Source organism: Mauremys mutica, unplaced genomic scaffold, assembly GCF_020497125.1.
Source record: "Mauremys mutica isolate MM-2020 ecotype Southern unplaced genomic scaffold, ASM2049712v1 000962F_np12_subseq_1:41413_obj, whole genome shotgun sequence".
Lineage (NCBI taxonomy): Eukaryota > Metazoa > Chordata > Testudines > Geoemydidae > Mauremys > Mauremys mutica.
In genome coordinates this window covers 15,890-33,160 of record NW_025423080.1, presented here as the reverse complement: position 1 = coordinate 33,160, position 17,271 = coordinate 15,890, and the positions used below count along the sequence as shown (strand labels likewise).

General features: G+C 53.3%; 2 non-coding genes across 2 annotated transcripts; one reads left to right on the top strand and one right to left on the bottom strand.

Moving 5' to 3' along the window:
• Nucleotides 1-12,285: 12,285 nt before the first annotated feature.
• TRNAI-UAU lies at nucleotides 12,286-12,379 on the bottom strand. The gene is made up of 2 exons: nucleotides 12,342-12,379; nucleotides 12,286-12,321 (listed from the first exon to the last, which is right to left on the bottom strand). It is a non-coding gene; the product is annotated as a tRNA-Ile (tRNA).
• A 1,102-nt stretch (nucleotides 12,380-13,481) lies between these two features.
• On the top strand, nucleotides 13,482-13,575 carry TRNAV-UAC. Its single transcript has 2 exons — nucleotides 13,482-13,519; nucleotides 13,540-13,575. It is a non-coding gene; the product is annotated as a tRNA-Val (tRNA).
• Nucleotides 13,576-17,271: the final 3,696 nt, after the last annotated feature.

Sequence of the window (17,271 nt, the reverse complement as noted above, 5' to 3'; positions counted from 1 at the left end):
TTCACACTCACCTCATCACAAACTCACGCACGGCCCCTTTGGCTTCCCAAGCGCCTCTGGAGGGACGCAGCTTCCCAGGCATGCAGATCCGGCTGATGGCTCGCAAGTGTGCAAGTCCGTCCCCGCAGAGCAGCCTCATAGTGTGACCTTGTAGAAACTGTGGAAAACGGGACGGGGGTGGGGGGGTAATAGGCTCCTATATAAGAAAAAGTCCTCCCAGACCGGCCTGTCCCTTTAAACATGGGACATCTGGTCACCCTGGAGCAGCCCCACACTCCTGCTGCCCGGTTGGTGCGTTTGTAACCCGGGGGCTGAAGCCGATGCGAGAAAGGGAATTGAGCGAGCTCGGAGCTCTCCGGCGCCACCTGTTGGGAGCAGAGGGAAATGACTGAGCGACGTCCTGGCTAATTTAAATATCACCTGGTTCTCTGCTGGGTGGCTCCACGGCAGAGCTCGGGTGTGGCCTGAGTGTGGCAGCACCTTATTTGCATATTAAAAGCGGCAGTTTGGGGCCATTGGGGTAAAATATGAGTAAGTTTTGGGGTTGGGACCCACATGTTTAGTGCAGGCTGTGGGGAGCCGGGCTGAGCAGAGCCTGCCCCGATGGGGTGTCTGGTCACCCTGAGCTGGGAGCGTGTGGCCAGACATGGGGAAGGGGCTGCGGGAGAAGCTTGGTTGTAGGAAGCAGAAAGTGTCTCCTTTCTGTTTTGGTGTCTGGGTGAGGTTCTCGTTATCTAATGAAGAGCAGTGGTGGGGGAGGGGAATTGAGACTGTGCTTTGGGGGTTGCTGTGGGGTGTGACATGAGCCACCTGGTGCTGGTTGCTGCTGTGCGGCATAGGACAGGTGGGGGGTGGGGGGCTGTTTGGGGGCTTGAAATGAGGGGCAGTTCCTGGTTGGCTGGTGCCAGCCTGCCTAGTGTTTTTTGACAGCTAATCACCCATTGGCCCTCGCATGGGGCGGGTCTCTGAAAGCTGGTCTCCCATTGGGCCCTCCCCACCTGACGTTTCTGACAGGCTCATCTCCCATTGGTGACATTGTCTGACAGCGCTGCTGGGCGGAGCCGCCAGGGCCTTGTGCGCTCAGAGCTCAGCGCCGCCCGCGAGAAGCGGCGCGAGGCCGCGCGGGGCGGGTCCCGCTGCCGGGCGGAGGGACCGAGACCGCAGCAGCGGCGCCGCCTCCCGCCTGGCGAGAAGCCGCAGCACCGGGGGGGTCACAGGGCGCGAGGCGCTTCCGGGCGCGGCTGTTTTCTGCCGGTCGCGGGGTGACGGGTCCTGCCCGGGGCGGCCGCGGGGTCCCGATGGCAGCTGGGGGCTCTGGCGTCCGCCCGCCCGCGGCGGCTGGGAGCTACAGGGCCACCTGCAATGGCCGGGGGCTGCGGCTTCTCCTCACCCCCCCGCCCCAGTGACTGGGAGCTCCCGGCTCTGCCTGCGGTGTCTGAGCGCTGGGGGTTCCTCTCCTGCCTGGGGCGGCCGGGAGCTCCCGGGGCTTCGGCGCTGCAGGGTCTGTGAGCAATGACGTGGGGCTGCAGTAATTGCGGAGAAACTAAATGGATTCTTTGCTTCAGTCTTCACGGCTGAGGATGTTAGGGAGATTCCCAGACCTGAGCTGGCTTTTGTAGGTGACAAATCTGAGGAACTGTCACAGATTGAAGTGTCACTAGAGGAGGTTTTGGAATTAATTGATAAACTCAACATTAACAAGTCATCGGGACCAGATGGCATTCACCCAAGAGTTCTGAAAGAACTCAAATGTGAAGTTGCGGAACTATTAACCAAGGTTTGTAACCTGTCCTTTAAATCGGCTTCGGTACCCAATGACTGGAAGTTAGCTAATGTAACGCCAATATTTTAAAAGGGCTCTAGGGGTGATCCTGGCAATTACAGACCGGTAAGTCTAACGTCGGTACCGGGCAAATTAGTTGAAACAATAGTAAAGAATAAAATTGTCAGACACATAGAAAAACATAAACTCTTGAGCAATAGTCAACATGGTTTCTGTAAAGGGAAATCGTGTCTTACTAATCTAGTAGACTTCTTTGAAGGGGTCAACAAACATGTGGACAAGGGGGATCCGGTGGACATAGTGTACTTAGATTTCCAGAAAGCCTTTGACAAGGTCCCTCACCAAAGGCTCTTACGTAAATTAAGCTGTCATGGGATAAAAGGAAAGGTCCTTTCATGGATTGAGAACTGGTTAAAGGACAGGGAACAAAGGGTAGGAATTAATGGTAAATTCTCAGAATGGAGAGGGGTAACTAGTGGTGTTCCCCAAGGGTCAGTCCTAGGACCAATCCTATTCAATTTATTCATAAATGATCTGGAGAAAGGGGTAAACAGTGAGGTGGCAAAGTTTGCAGATGACACTAAACTACTCAAGATAGTTAAGACCAAAGCAGATTGTGAAGAACTTCAAAAAGATCTCACAAAACTAAGTGATTGGGCAACAAAATGGCAAATGAAATTTAATGTGGATAAATGTAAAGTAATGCACATTGGAAAAAATAACCCCAACTATACATACAACATGATGGGGGCTAATTTAGCTACAACGAGTCAGGAAAAAGATCTTGGAGTTATCGTGGATAGTTCTCTGAAGATGTCCACGCAGTGTGCAGAGGCGGTCAAAAAAGCAAACAGGATGTTAGGAATCATTAAAAAGGGGATAGAGAATAAGACTGAGAATATATTATTGCCCTTATATAAATCCATGGTACGCCCACATCTCGAATACTGTGTACAGATGTGGTCTCCTCACCTCAAAAAAGATATTCTAGCACTAGAAAAGGTTCAGAAAAGAGCAACTAAAATGATTAGGGGTTTAGAGAGGGTCCCATATGAGGAAAGATTAAAGAGGCTAGGACTCTTCAGTTTGGAAAAGAGGAGACTAAGGGGGGACATGATAGAGGTATATAAAATCATAAGTGATGTTGAGAAAGTGGATAAGGAAAAGTTATTTACTTATTCCCATAATACAAGAACTAGGGGTCACCAAATGAAATTAATAGGCAGCAGGTTTAAAACAAATAAAAGGAAGTTCTTCTTCACGCAGCGCACAGTCAACTTGTGGAACTCCTTACCTGAGGAGGTTGTGAAGGCTAGAACTATAACAATGTTTAAAAGGGGACTGGATAAATTCATGGTGGCTAAGTCCATAAATGGCTATTAGCCAGGATGGGTAAGAATGGTGTCCCTAGCCTCTGTTCGTCAGAGGATGGAGATGGATGGCAGGAGAGAGATCACTTGATCATTGCCTGTTAGGTTCACTCCCTCAGGGGCACCTGGCATTGGCCACTGTCGGTAGACAGATACTGGGCTAGATGGACCTTTGGTCTGACCCGGTACGGCCTTTCTTATGTTCTTATGTTATGCAGGGTCCTCCCGCCATCAAGGCCTGTTGGGAAACCCTGGGTCCATCCGCAGCGGCTGGGAGCTCTGGGGTCCACTCGTAGGAGCTGCAGGGTCCATAGGCAGTGGGGTGGGGCTGTGGGGGCTCCCCGGCCACCCATGGCTGCTGGGAGCTCCAGGGTCTGCCTGTGGGAGCTGTGGGGAGATGAGGGGTTTGGGGTGGAGGAGGAGGCTGCAGTGTGGGGCTGAGGGATTCGCAGTGCAGGAGGGGGCTGTGAGTTGAGACAGGGGGTTGGGGTCCAGGATGTGGTGATGGCTCTGGGGTGAGGACAGGGATGAGGGGTTCCAGGTGTGGGAGGAAGCTCTGGGCTGGGGCAGGAGGTTGAAGTGCAGAGGGGTGAGGGCTCTGGGGTGCAAGAGGGGGCTCTGGGTTTCGGGGGGTTCAGGGCTGGGGCAAGAGGTAGGGGTGCAGACTTACCTCGGGCGGCTCCTGGTCAGCGGCGCAGCAGGGGGGACCTACTGGCCACTTCCAGGGCACAGTGTGGTGCCCTAGGACACGTAGGGACCAGCCTGCCTGAGCCCCGCAGCACCGCTGACCGGACTTTATAACCCAGTCACCCCACTGGGAGCTCCAGGGTCCCCCTGTCCCATGTGGTGGCTGGGAGCTCTGGGATCCACTCACAGCAGCTGGGAGCTGTGGGGTTCATCCGTGGTGGCATGGGCCTGTGGGAGCCCCTTGCGACACTGGTGGCTGATAGCTGTGAGGCCCCCACCGGCCGACAGCTCCAGTCTTGCTGCCCCAGGGCTGAGGTGGAAAATGTCACTGAGATCTCTGAAAGTCACAAATTCTGTGACCCCCTTTATATAATCTTAGCCTTAATAGTTGTTGACTGTCTCTCTCAATCTAGAGGTCTGTTCTAGGGCACATGGGGCAGGGAAGACAGAAGCTCACCCCCCAGCACAGGTTTGGGCAGAAATGGCTCTTGGGCTATTTGCTGTGCATGCAGAGGACTTGTCCAGGCTGGTGGAGCAGCTCAGCCAGATGAGGAGCTGGAAGAAGGAGACCGGAGCAGCCTGGACATCCCACTTTTTCTCCACAGCCACTGCCTGTCAGCAGGATTCCTCCTTCTCCTCAGTGAGACCAAATCTAAGCACCTAGACAGCTGGTCTGTCCGCTGCACCCCAATCCCTCATGCCTGAGCCTCCATGCCAAAGTCCTGTACCTGGCTCCAGAGAATTGTCTCACATCTCGCTGGGAACTCGACTTCTTGTGCCCAGAGAGTCTCGGCCCCATTCAGTAGAGGATCTGAGAAACACAGTGTCTGCCTTTTCCAAATAAGTACTTGGAAAGGTTTTGTTCCTGTGACCACGTGGCCTAATGGATAAGTTGTCTGACCCTGGATCAGGCAATTGAGGGTTCAAGTCTCTTCATGGTTGTGTTGGTGTAGTTTTACCTTTGTGCTGAAAGTCCTGCTCCCTTCAGGGCTGGAACCTCTTCTTGGCCGCTCAGGCCAATGCTCTGGCTTCAGCTAGAGCCCCGGGAAGGAGTTGGGGGTTGGGTGTCACAAAGGCTGGGGCATGAGCCCCAGGTGCTTCCAGTCTCACCTTTGCCCTTCCTGACTTGCCAAAGAAAATGGGCAGCTGCCCGGGCTAGAGTGTGGAGCAGTTTCCCTCTTCCAAGTGTGCACCTGTCCCTGTGCTGGACGGTACTTGCTAAATAGCACCTTGGGAGCCTGGGTGTTTCTCTGCTTCTCGCCAGCTGGGGAAAAGCCTCTTGGGGTAAAATCTCCTGCCCCACTGCCAAAGTGAGCACCGTGAGTGGGAACGGTCAGAGGCCCCACCAGGTGGGCTGGCCCTGCTTTCCTACCATCTTCTGATGTTGGCCACAAAGCATCAGCAGCTGGCTGTGGGTGGTTTTCAGTGGGTGTTCGGCATGCCAGGGAGCAGGGAGCAGCCTGGCTGGGTGTCTCTGTGGCTGTCTGCTGGCCACGCATAGGCATGGTTCTCCCCTCCTCTTTCCCTGCCCTTGGTTGCTCTGTGGCTTTTAAGCTTCCCTTGGAGCTGTCAGCTCCAGCCACCTCTGTCCTAGGTGCCCAGAAGAGGAGAGGTGCTGGGCTCCAGCCTGGGACTCTTCCTCCCTCCTGCCTTTTCCTGACTATGAAACCTGACCCTGACACCCCTTTCTTCAAGCGCCATGTGGGCAAGAGAAAAAGTGTGGTAGAAAGCACAAGGGCCAAACGTGTGGGCATCAAAAATCCCAAACACCCAGTCAAACCATAGCCACTTCTAGACCCCATTCCAACCAAAGACCTGGCTCCAGTGGGGATGAGTCACTCAGCAAAAGGTAAACAACTCCTTTTCATACAGCTGGAGCTAGGAAAGCACTTGGATCTCCAGGGATTTACCACAAGGTCCCACTGAGATTTGAACTCAGATTTCAGCATGCCAACCATTACACCATGGGCCCAGCCTGTGCTAGTTTCTCTGAACATTGGTGACCCTATCATAGGATACCAGGGTTGAAAGAAACCTCAGGAGGTATCTAGTCCAACCCCCTACTCAAAGCAGGGCCAATCCACAGACAGATTTTTATCCTAGATCCCTACATGGCCCTCTCAAGGGCTGAGCTCACACACCTGGGTTTTGCAGGCCAATACTCAAACCACTGAGCTCTCCCTCCCTCACAGGCCCAGTTTGTGTAAGGGACTGTTGGCCCTTTACTAAAACTGAGTGGGGTTTTTTGGTTGGCTAGTTCCCAGTCCCAATAGAAGGGGGAAGGGTCAATGGGAAATCAGGACCTGGAGACTGACAGGCCCCTGGGGTGATGGTCACCAACTGGTAGGGAACAAGTGAGAATTTGTTAATGAGTAAAATTCCTGGTGAAAATTGGCAAAGCTGTGGAGAGTTTGAAATGTTCCAGTGAATTTACACATGAAGATACAAACAGAGAGACAAACAGAGAGAAAGAGACCATCACAGACTGCACAGGCCCACACAGACATAAACAAAAACCAAATCCACACAGCACACAGAGCCATAGACACACAAGGGAAAACCACACAAAACATAGAACAAATCCACACCAAAAAATACAGCAAAAGCCCACAACAGGAAAGCACAAAAACCACATACCAGAATACATAGCAAAAAACAATCTGCATGCAAAAGTCATACACCCACACACAAAACTATATGGCATTCACAAAAATCACACAGGACCCACATGCACATCAACATGACAGACAACAAAAAACCCCCAACATACAGAAAGCCAGGCAGGGTTTGAGTCTCACAGCGAAGAGGGTGAGCCCACAGGTGGTTTGGGGAGCAAAGACTGAGGGGGAGTCAGGGGCAGTGCTCTGGGTTCTGCCTGACCCCTCCTGACACAGGCGGCTGGTGGAGAGCAGAGCCTGGTAGATCTGTGGACTCTGCCCTGCTCTCTGTAAAGCAAGGGGACCTCGGTGTCTTCTGAGCTGCAACTGTATTTTCTGCAGGGCAAAATGATTGGCAGAAGCCATTTGCTTAAAGGAAACTAGTGCTGTAGCTGAGGTTTAAACTCACAAGTTCAGCATGACTCCACTCAGTACTGCTCTGTAAGTAGTGGGCACTAACCCATTGCACCACTAGACCCTGTTTCCAAGGGTTTGTCTCCATGTTTCATGGATGGATTAGCGGAGTGGGGGAGGGGGGGTTGCATTAGCTAAAACAAATCCATATTAAAGGCTGCAGGATGGCAGCAGCAGAGGTGGGGAGCCTCCTTCCATGTGATAGAGCTGGTTCCCCCTTCCGTTGCTGAGGGGAAGGTTGGTGCTTTGAGCCCACCCGGTGCTGGAACGTCCCATGGGTGAGATTAACGGGACTCTTGGGAAGGGAGGGGAAGTCTTTTCTATCCCTGCCTAGCTCCATTGGTCTCCTGTGGCCCTTTCGGCTCTCTGCTCCACTGTTGGGGAGATGCAGAGACAAGCCCCCATCTGGGTGAGTCACCGAGAGGCTGTGTCCCATGGCGTGTGGGGGAGAGGGGGAGGGGTGGGATGGGGCTCAAGGGGAGAAGGTTGTGTGTGACAGTGTGTGGGGGAGGGGGAGGGTGTGTTCCTTAGGATAGAAATGATGGAAAACACAGGGGCAGTGACAGTGAATCCCCGTGTCTGAGTGTTATGACCCTGTGTGGTGCTGCCGTTCACCTTCCCCTCCTATGTTCTCATCTTTCATTGAATCCAGCATTTTTTCACCTGTCCTCACCACAGAGGTGTCCCACATGCCTCAGCTACCGAGTGTCCCTCTTAGAGACGCCGAGGACTGGAACTGATTTCAGCTGCTGGACAGCTCTGCTAGGTCTTTATTCATTTGCACAGGAAAATGCTGAGTATTTAAATTCATTTCAAGCCGCCCCCCCCCCCATTCAGCGAACTCCTGAACATACTGGAGATGGGTCTGGAAATCGATTTTCATTTGAAAAAGTTTTTAAAGGGAATCACTTGGATTGGAACTAGGAACCCATTACCCTGCACGGAAACATTCACCCACTGACCTACACTCACAACAGAGAGTGCCCTGGATAGCCCAGAGCAGGAACAGTTTTTAACCTGGGGGTTAGTAAACTTTCTCTCTTCTATACAAACACCACAGCTTACAAACTCCCCACCCCCGCTCTGTGTCACCAGAGCACAACAACAACTCTCCTTGGGGCACACACAGCTCCCCAGCTCCCTGCCCGTCAGTCTCTCCAGCATTGCTCCAATCCTTTAAAGCAGGGTCTCAACCACAATTTACCTTAGGGCCAGTGCCAGTCCTCCAGTCCTCCCAGTGGGCCAATAATGTCACTCATACTGCCCAGAACCCGCCCCCAAAACTCCACCCTCCACCTGCCTAAGGCTCTGGGAGGGAGTTTGTATAGGGGGAGGAGGTCTAGGGTGCAGGCCCTGGGCTGGGGATTGGGGTGCAGGCTCTGGGGGGAGTTTGGGTGCAGAAGGGGTGAGAGGCTGGTCTCTGCGAGGGAGTTTGGGTGGGGGAGGGGTTCTGGAGTGCAGGCTCTGGGGGGAGTTTGGGTGCAGAAGGGGTGAGAGGCTGGTCTCTGGAAGGGAGTTTGGGTCGGGGGAGGAGGTCTGGGGTGCAGGCCCTGGGCTGGGGTTTGGGATGCAGGAGGGGTGCAGGCTCTGGGGGGAGTTTGGGTGCAGGAGGGGTGAGAGGCTGGTCTCTGGGAGGGAGTTTGGGTGGGGGAGGGGTTCTGGGGGGCAGGCTCTGGGATGGAGTTTGCAGCACCGTAACATGGGCCAGGCGAGTGAGGCACTTGCCTCGGGTGCGCAAAGTGGAGGGGCGCAGCTCTACCCCGATCAGCGGCGCTTCATCAGCAGCTCTATTGCTGCCACTTCTTCGGCAGCAATTCGGCAGTGGGTCCTTCTCTCCGAGAGGGACTCAGGGACCCGCTGCCGAATTGCCACCGAAGGATGAATGAAGCAGCGGCGGCAATTGGGCGGCAGGTCCTTCCCTCCAACAGGGACTCAGGGACCTGCCGCCAAAGAGCCTGGAGCCGGCCCTTGCCTCGGGCACAAAAATTCCTTGTTATGGCTCTGGGAGTTTGGGTGCTGGGTGCAGGCTCTGGGCTGGGGCAGGGGGTGGGGGAACAGGAGGATGGGTGGGGGTGCAGGCTCTGGGCGGGAGATTGGGGCAGGTGGGAGGGGGTGTGTGGAGGGAGAGGGCACAGGCTGTGGGAGGGAGTTGGGGGCAGGCGTGTGTGGAGGGGGGTGCAGGCTCTGGGAGGGAGTCAGGAGTGTGGCGCTTACCTGGGGCTCCAAGGCGGGGCGGGCTGGGGGGCCTCCGTGTGCTGCTGCCCCCAGGCATCACCCCCACAGCGTCCCATTGGCCACAGGGGTGATCAGGCAGAGGCAGCGTGCGGAGGCACAGACCAACCCTGCCCTGCCATGGGGAGGGGCCGGCAGCCACTGGAGCAAGCAGGCAGATGCTGCTCAGCTCCACTGCACTGCTGGGGTCCCTGGGGGGGAACGCCTGGGGGCGGCAGGTGGGGCCAAGGGAGTGACCTGGTCCCAAAACTGCTGGAGCCCCACGGGTGAGACCTGGGAACCAGGACTGCCAGCCAGACAAACACCTTTAAGAGGAGGCGTCCCTCTCCCTGTCAAAAACTGATCTTCCTCCTTCAGTTCAGTGACAGCCTGAATTGTTCCTTATCCCGGCAGAGCCAGAGGACTGAAACAGCAACATCAAACCCCTGTGTAGCTCGCAGGAATGGACATAAACACTCCCTGGTATCTGAGGAGATGTTCAGCTTTGCCCTTGGTCAACTACAAGGCTAAAGGGAAAGGAGGTGGCGCCAGATATAAAGAGTGAAACACGACACATCATAGTTATGCCCACGGTGGCTGCAAAATCTTTTTTTGTACTTCTTCCTATCAGCAGTGTATTGTTTTCTCTGGAGTCTAGACCTTGACCAAGAAATTTGTACTTTGCTAAAATAATCGACTGCCCCTGGTGAAGACAATGGACTTGACACCCACTGGGGTGTCCCTACACAGGTACAAGTACTAACAACAGTGGATGCCTTTTAGCCATAGATTTTAATCAGGGCAATAAATTGAAACAACCCCCTGTTAAATCATTTCTCAGCCCGAGTCCTTCACCCACATTCCCTAGAGCATTGGGCCACCATGTGGACGTTTAATTTCCGACCTCAGTTTCACACAAAGACAAAATTTGCTTTGCACAGATCCATGAAAAGCAAAATCTTCCTGTGTCTCTGGTCTGAGCCAGGGCATTCGATTCCAGTGAACCCTTCTCTCCTGCAATGGTGACGGTCAGACAGAGGGGACGTGGCACCTCCATCCCTGCCAGGGAGGTATTGGCTCGGCTCTTTCTTTCTGCTGCTGTTGTTAGTCCATGAAACATCAAGGGTGTAATGCAAGGCTGAGTTCATGCACCAGCCCCCTGAAAAAATTTCAGTGCCCCAGAGAAATCCTGCCGCCTGCTATTGGAATGATGTGCTGGAGATTTGACTAGGAAAGGGACTGTCTGAATTGTCAGAGTGGGGAATGAACAACAATCTACAGCAATGTCATTCACACAGACACACTCTCATCCTGCTCCAGCTGGAAGGGAAATGGGCAGGAATTCTCGCTGTTCAGCCCAGGACACACTTACACTGATGCGCAGTCATGAGTGTGCTGGGGAAGCTGGTCTGAGCAATTTGAAGTGACAATTCAGTGAGAACAGAATCATCATGTAGTGAAACAACTGTGTATTGAGTAGTTGTGGCCAAGTGGTTAAGGCAACGGACTAGAAATCCATTGGGGTCTGTCCGCGCAGGTTCAAATCCTGCTAGCTATGCAAGCACTGCGCTGTTGTTATTATTACTGTAGTCTTAGTGCCTGAGCATCCACAGTGCAAACTGGAGCCAGATCTACTTTCACTCTGTCTACACTTAAAACGCTGCTGTGGCACTGCTATAGCACTTTGGAGTAGACAGTGACTGGAGGGGTTTTCCCATCTCTGTAATAGCTACATGGACAGAACAATTCTTCCTTTTCTTTAGCACTAACTAACCCGGGCTTAGGTCACCTTAACTCTATGGGTTTGGGGGGGGGGGGTTCACACCCTGAGAGATGTCACTCTGCCAGTTCAGTGCCCAGCGTACACCAGCCCTTAGATCCCTCTTGGTATTTCAATGCAGGTACTGACCTGTGAGAGGAAAACATCAGCTCACAAACACAGAGACTGAATTCCCCACATTCAATCTCTCTGCACTTTCCAGAAAATCACGAAATTCAATTCATTCTTGCTAGGCCAGAGAAAAAATAAGTGACACCAAGTTTTTGGCTTGGTTAAATAAAATTAAGTGTTTAATTAATATGGTAAAAATCTGCACTGATTCCTCTAACTAACACCACAGCGTGAAATAGGAACAGAGACAAAGCTTGTCAGTGACGACTAATTTCACAAATGATCTTCCCATTATTAATTTCCACGCCGCCCCCATTGGAGGTCTGGGCATCTCCAGTGTCACTGCTCTGCATTCACCTTCCCCTTAGAATTGTTCTCGGACATTCCCAAATTTGCAAAATTGTGCAGGTCAGAATGTGAATAGTGACCCCGTCTCCTTCCTGCACCTGCTCCACAGCAGCTTCTCCACCTGCAGAGTCACCCCAGCACTGCAGTGCAGCCGCCCAGGGTTCAGCAGGGGCCCCTGGCAAGGACAGTGGGTGCAGCTAACAGCCCGGTGTGCCTGGCCCTGAGGCAGCTGTAAAAAGGCAGCCCCCCCCCACAAGTACAGAGACTGAATTCCCCAACTATAACATCATGACCCCCTGTAGAAAGCCACACGTGTCAGTTGTATTTTCACAGGGAGATGCAAAAATCAAGTGACACCAATTTTTAAGTTGAGTAAAAAAAGTTGAGGAGATAGTTATTAACCTCACAAAAATACACTAACGATCCCTCAACATAACACTTGAAGGTGAAATATGAACAGAGACAAACCTTGTCAGCAAAGGCTCATTTCCCAAACGATCCTCAAAATGTTACTAATTCCCACTCCTCCTCCGCAGGAGCTCTGTGCAGTGTAACTGTTCTGCAGGCAGCTTCCCATTAAATGCTGTTGTGGGACATTCCCAGGCCTGGAAATGTACCAACGACAGAATTTGAAGAGCAAACCTGGCTCCCCGCACCAGGCGGGATTTGAGTGTTTTGTCCCTGTCATTTAGTCTTTGTCAATAGTACAGACGCCAGGGGCAGGACTCCAGGCTCTGCTTGAGGGATCCTGGCACAGGGGCTGCGGGGGAGAGAGGATGGTAGATTCTGACCTGCGCTCTGGAGAGGAGGTAATAAGTGAAGGGGGCATTTCTGACTCTGCCCCTCCTCAGTGTCCCTGGGCTGGAATTCTACATTCCACAGGGCCAAATGAGGGGGTGATGCCACTTGGCTAATGAAAACCAGTGCTCCAGGTGAGGCTTGAACTCACAACCTCAGCATAGCTCCTCTCAGCACTGCCCTATAAGTACTGTGCGCTAACCAATTGCGCCACTAGAGCACCTGTTAATTGCTGTTCTCCCAGTTCCCTAGGTTGATACAGGCAAGGAGTGACCCCAAAATAGTCTCTGTGGAGCTTGAGAGCAGGTTGCGACAAGTGTTGTATTTGGTGGGGTGGATTCTTCTTAAGGGTTCCAGGCCCCATTTCACCCTTTTGTTCTTCCCTGTGTAATAACAGAGCTGGTTAAGACTCAATGGAGAGTCTTGCTGCAGACCAACAGATCTGAAATCACTGAGAACCAGCTCTAAGCATTAGTCCTGCTTTGGGACAGTGTCTCTCATGCAAGAAACTGCCCAGTCTGTGCTAGCAGTGAGGCTCCCTCACTAGCAGGTGAAATCAGGGAGAGCTGTGTGAAGTGCAGGGCCCCAGGGGTGCCTGAACAGGGGGGAACAACACCCCAGGACATTAAAAAATGGGAGGGCTCTGCCTTGCCACTTTGTAATGACCGTAAGGGCGAGTGAGTGGGGGAGGGGGCGGAGAGCAGCGAGTGGCAGGAGGGGTCTTGGGGGAAGAGGCAGCGTAGGAGCGGGGCCTTGGGGAGAAGGGAGGGCAGGGGCGTGGCCTCGAGTGGAAGGGGTGGGGCTACTGTTTGGGCTCTAGTGGCTGCTACTTTTAGGCAGGGCAAGTGCGGGGGGCAAGTGGGGCAATTTGCCCCACAAGCCCTGGCCAAGAATCCCTTCCCTGGCTAGAGGCGCCTTTTTAATTTTTACTCACCCGGCAGCGGTCCGGGTCTTCGGCAACACTTCAGCGGCGGGTCCTTCAGTTCTGCCAAAGACGCGGAGCGAGTGAAGGACCCGCCGCCACTGAAGACTCGGATGCCATCCAGTGAGTACAAGCGCCACAGCGGGTGGCATCTTTTTTATGTCTGCTCCCCCGCTTTGCTGCAGGCCCTCGAATCCTCTGGGCGGCCCTGCTTTTAGGGAGCCTGCCCCGCTCCTGGTGGGACCACAAGGTGTCAAATGGTGCCTGGAACCATTAAGAAGGATCCACCCCACCGAGTACAACACTTGTCGCTACCGGCTCTCACCTCCACTGAGAATGTTTTGGGGTCACTCCTTGCCTGTATCAGCCTAGGGGGGTCTCAGAATTATAATTAACAGGTGCTCTAGTGGTGCAATTGGTTAGTGCGCAGTACTTACAGGGCAGTGTTGAGAGGAGCTATGCTGGGGTTGTGAGTTCAAACCTCACCTGGAGCACTGGTTTTCATTGACCACATGGCATCACCCCCTTATTTGGCCCTGTGGAATGTAGAATTCTAGCCCTGGGGACCCTGAGGCAGGGGAATAGTCAAAAACACCCCCTTCAATTATTACCTCCTCTCCAGAGCACAGGTCAGAACCTGCAATCCTTTCTGCCCCCCTCCCTCCTGCAGCCCCTGTGCCAGGATCCCTCAAGCAGAGCCTGGAGTCCTGCCCCTGGCGTCTGTACTATTGACAAACTCTAAGTGACAGGGACAAAACACTCAAATCCCGCCTGGTGCGGGGAGCCAGGTTTCCTCTTCAAATTCTGTCGTAGGTACATTTCCAGGTCTGGGAATGTCCCACAACAGTATTTAATGGGAAGCTGCCTGAAGAACAGTTACACTGCACAGAGCTCCTGTGGAGGAGGGGTGGGAATTAGTAACATTTTGAGGATCGTTTGGGAAATGAGCCTTTGCTGACAAGGTTTGTCTCTGTCCATATTTCACCTTCAGGTGTTATGTTGAGGGATCTTTAGTGTATTTTTGTGAGGTTAATAACTATCTCCTCAACTTTATTTACTCAACTTGAAAATTGGTGTCACTTGATTTTTGCATCTCCCTGTGAAAATACAACTGACACGTGTGGCTTTCTACAGGGGGCCATGATGTTAAAGTTGGGGAATTCAGTCTCTGTACTTCTGGGGGGGGGGGCGGGTGTTGCTTTTTTAACAGCTGCCTCACGGCCAGGCACACTGGGCTGTTAGCTGCACCCACTGTCCTTGCCAGGGGCCCCTGCTGAACCCTGGGCGGCTGCACTGCCGTGCTGGGGTGACTCTGCAGGTGGAGAAGCTGCTGTGGAGCCATGTAGAGCAGGTGCAGGAAGGAGACGAGGTCACTATTCACATTCTGAACTGCATAGTTTTCACTCCCAGCCCTACCGGTGCCCCTCAGTCCCAACCCGCAGCCCCCTGGGCTCCCCGCTGAGCTCCCCAGTCACTGAGCAGCTGGTGCTCCTCACTCCCGACCTGCAGCCCCTGCTATCCCAGCCCTGACTTCCAGACTCACAGGTCTGCTGGTGCCCCTCACTCCCGACCCGCAGCCCCCTGGGATACCCCAGCTATAGCGGTGCCCCTCACTCCTGACCCGCAGCCCCCTTGGCTCCCCACTTTGCTCCCCAGTCACTGCGTGGCTGGTGCCTCTCACTCCCAACCTGCAGCCCCCTGGGCTTCCCTCAGATCTACCGGTGCCCCTCACTCCCGACCCGCAGCCCCTGCTATCCCAGTCCTGACCTCCAGACTCACAGCTCTGCTGGTGCCCCTCACTCCCTACTTGCAGCCCCCTGGGCTCCCGCTGAGCTCCCCAGTCACTGCACTGCTGGTGACCCTCACGCCCGACCCGCTACACCTGCTATCCCAGTCCTGACCTCCAGATTCACAGCTCTGCTGGTGCCCCTCACTCCCGACCTGCAGCCCCTGCTATCACAGTCCTGACCTCCAGACTCACAGCTCTGCTGGTGCCCCTCACTCCCGACCCGCAGCCCCTCGGCTTCCCCCAGCCCTACCGGTGCCCCTCACTCCCGACTCGCAGGCCCCTGGGCTCCCTCCAGCTCTGATGGTGCCCCTCACTCCTGACCCGCAGCCCTTGCTATCCCAGTCCTGACCTCCAGACTCACAGCTGATTGCTTTGAGAGACTGGTAGTGAGTTGGGTGTGGTGGCTAGAGAACAGACAAAGTGGTTACTGGTTTATGATTTTCTGTTTGCTCCTTTCGGGTAAGGGAAATAGGGAAAGAAAAATAAGCAAACTAATGAAGAGTGAAGAGCAGAAGAAGCTGGAACTGCACAGGTTGCAAGTTGCTGCCCAGAAAGGCTGAACACTGGGCGCTGGGAAAGTCTCTGTTAACTAAGAAGCCCCCTGAGCTGAGTGCATCCCAGTTTCAGTGAACTGCAGAGGGGGTGTCTCAGCACAAGAAAGGAGGCAAATGACTACCAGAGAGGCAGCTACTTAACTAGAGCTGGCCAGACTGGAAGCAGAAGAGAAGGCAAAGGACCGGGAGTTTCAATTGAAGCTCAAAGAAGCAGAGACACCTGTGCACAGAAGGGCTATGGAAGCAGAGGCAGCCAGGGAGGGAGCTGCTCACACAAGAGCCCTGGAGTTAAGAGACAGAGAAATAGAGGCCCAAACTGAGGCCCAGAAGCATGGACTGGCTGTTATGGAGTGGAAGAGACAAAACCTTCCAGCAGCTGGCTCCACGTCCCCAAAAATCCACAAACGGGAGTGACTATGTCCACAGTATGATGAATCCAGTGATATTGCTGAATATTTCATCACCTTTGAGAGACTCTGCACCTCTGTGAAATCCCTGGTGATCAAAAAATGGTCATATTGGTAGCCAAATTGACTGGAAGAGCTATGGACATATTGAATGAGATGCCTATTGATGATGCTACAAACTATGGTAAATGTAAGGAACTAGTTTTAAAACAGTTTCAGATTACACCTGAAACCTACAGGGTTAAATTCAGGAGTCTTAAGAGGGGATCTGGATTCAGTAATGTGGCTTATGTAAATGAAATGAGAGATTTGTTAGATACGTGGGTGAGGGGAAAAGACATTACAAGCTTTGAAGGAATGTGTGATTTGGGCCAAGGGCAGGCATGGTTGCAGTGCACCCTTCCTTGCCAACACCTCAAACACATGCCTGAATTTAAAACCTTCTCCAAAGAGGCAGAACAATCTGCATCAGAGCACTTACGAGGGTACACAAAGGAATTGGGAAATGTAATAGACACTAAACAAGCTAAATTGTGTGAACAAAACCTGTCCGCCGTAGATTTGCTGTTAATCTGGGGGTCTTTTGCTACGTCATCAAGCCCAAGGAGTTAATACTAGTGGTAAACGCTTTAAAGATGTGGGACATACCTGTTTTGTGGGGAAAAAAAAACTTTTATACATGCTAGGGATGGTGACAAGACAGTCCCACAAGAATTGTTTCTTTTCATCTCATACCTGTAAACAGGCTGGAAGCTTGGCACAGCAGCAAAAGCATAACAGGCCTACGCTGCTGTGTGGGAGGGGAAACTGAGGCACACTGCCTTATGCCATTGGTGGCTAAATGCCAAGACACCTACACGTTAACAGATATTGCTGTCTGCACTCTGTTAGCAATACCACACCCCAACATGTTTTCAGGCAGCCTGGGACCAGAAACCCTATACCTTGCTAGACCACCCATGTAGGATATCATACATTTAAAGGTATTGAAAGGGCGTGTGACCAGAGACAAGCAGGGATTTTAGGTGTACCGCCTCTACCATGGACAGTGTCCAAGCCTCTGGCAGTAAGTTCAGGAGGAGGGTGTGACATTGCGCACACACCCCCACCCAGGCCCGCCCTTCAGCATTCCTGGGGAAAGACCAACATGGCCAACATGACTTTGGGCCAGTAGGTCAACCAAGGGGGCTGTCTTCTGGGTTTACTCGGCGTTCTGCAGCTGGGCTGTAGCCAGGCACAGGAGGCCGCCCTCTTGGTTGACCTACTGGCCCAAAGTCACTTTGGCGGGGTTGGTCTTTCCCTAGGAATGCTGAGGCACAGGCCTGAGGGAGGGAGACTCAATCCTCCTCCCTATTGGTCAGGGCGGAAGAGGCGGCTGTAAGAGCGGCCAGGTTCCTGAGCTGGGCCTGCCAGCGTTTGGGGAGGGAGGAGCTGACTGGG